The sequence below is a fragment of the Apodemus sylvaticus genome, chromosome X, assembly GCF_947179515.1.
Source record: "Apodemus sylvaticus chromosome X, mApoSyl1.1, whole genome shotgun sequence".
Taxonomy (NCBI): domain Eukaryota; kingdom Metazoa; phylum Chordata; class Mammalia; order Rodentia; family Muridae; genus Apodemus; species Apodemus sylvaticus.
The window spans coordinates 71854975-71856807 of NC_067495.1; the positions used below are offsets into that span (position 1 = coordinate 71854975).

Genomic DNA, 1833 nt, shown 5'->3' on the forward strand with positions numbered 1-1833 from the left:
CATTATATCAATCATTATAGCAAGCATTTGTTAGATGTACTGTTTTTATGTTCTTCATAATCTAAAACTTCGGAATATTAACTGCTTTTTACAAGACTAGTATATGTTACAATGAGGCTAGGGGTCAAGGCTCATTTTAATAATGGGAAAGTTCAAATAAAACTAAAAGTCCAGTCATCATTAAGCATCTGCTGGTAGTCTGGGAAGTTAGTCAAGTCACAGTACAGAGCCATGTGAAGCCCAACACACATTAGATATAAGTACATTAGTGTTCTCCATCTACTTTGTAAATTCCTATCTTTAAAATATAAATAAGAGTGCTCGCTTTGGCAGCACATATACTAAAATTGGAACGATACAGAGAAGATTAGCATGGCCCCTGCACAAGGATGACACGCAAATTCGTGAAGCGTTCCATATTTTTCCAGGCAGTGCAGGAGGTAAGCTGTGCACCAGAGGCCACCTGGGAAGGGGCAGCTTGCAGTGGTGAGTCCAGCATTGACAAGACCAACTAACACCAGTGAGAACTAGATGGCAAAAGGCAAACGCAGGAATGTCACTAACAGAAATCAAGGCAATATGGCAACATCTGAACCCAATTCTCCTTTACCAGCATGTCCTGGATACACCATCACACCAGTAAAACAAGATTTGGATTTAAAATCACTGGTCATGATGCTGGTACAGGAACACATGAAGGACATACTTAAATAAATTCAGGAGAAAATGGATCAAAAGTTAGAAGCCCTTACAAGGGAAACAAAAAAATCATTGAAAGAAATCCAGGAGAATACAAAAGCCAATAATGAGGAAACACAAAAAACACTTAAAGAAATACAGGAGAACTTTGGTCAACAGGCTGAGGTCATGAAAGAGGAAACACAAAAATCTCTTAAAGAATTACAGGAAAGCACAAACAACCAAGTGAAGGAGCTAAGAAAAACCATCCAGGATCTAAAATCAGAAGTAGAAACAACTAAGAAAACTCAAAGGGAGACAACTTTGGAGATAGAAAGCCTTGGGAAGAAATCAGGGGACAGAGATGCAAATATCAACAACAGAATACAAGAGATAGAAGAAAGAATCTCAGATGCTGAAGATACCATAGAAACCATGGACTCAACAGTTAAAGAAAATGCAAAATGCAAAAAGCTTGTAACCCAAAATATCCAGGAAATCCAGGACACAATGAGAAGACCAAACCTAAGGATTATAGGCATAGATGAGAGGGAAGATTTACAACTTAAAGGGCCAGCAAATATCTTCAATAAAATTATGGAAGAAAACTTCCCTAACCTAAAGAGAGAGATGCCCATGAATATACAAGAAGCCTACAGAACTCCAAACAGACTGGACCAGAACAGAAATACTTCTCATCACATAATAATCAAAACACCAAATGCACTAAAGGAAGAAAGAATATTAAAGGCAGTAAGAGAAAAAGGCCAAGTAACATATAAAGGAAGACCTATCAGAATCACAGCAGACTTTTCACCTGAGACTATGAAGGCTAGAAGATCCTGGGCAGATCTCATGCAGACTCTAAGAGAACACAAATGCCAGCCAAAACTACTATATCTAGCAAAACTCTCAATCACCAAGATGGAGAAACTAAGATATTCCATGACAAAACCAAGTTTACCCAATATCTATCCACAAACCCAGCCCTACAAAGGATAATAGGAGGACAACACCAATACAAGGAGGGTAACTTCACCCTGGAAAAAGCAAGATAGTAACCTTTCATCAAACCCAAATGAAGTTAACCAATCAAATTTAAAAAACAACATCAAAAATGACAGGAAGTAATAATCACTGTTCCTTAATATCTCT

General features: G+C 37.8%; 1 non-coding gene across 1 annotated transcript; it reads left to right on the top strand.

Annotated features, from left to right (window-relative positions):
* Positions 1-317: 317 nt before the first annotated feature.
* LOC127675995 (U6 spliceosomal RNA) lies at positions 318-424 on the top strand. Its single transcript, XR_007975637.1, has one exon. It is a non-coding gene; the product is annotated as a U6 spliceosomal RNA (small nuclear RNA).
* The last annotated feature ends 1409 nt before the right edge of the window (positions 425-1833 follow it).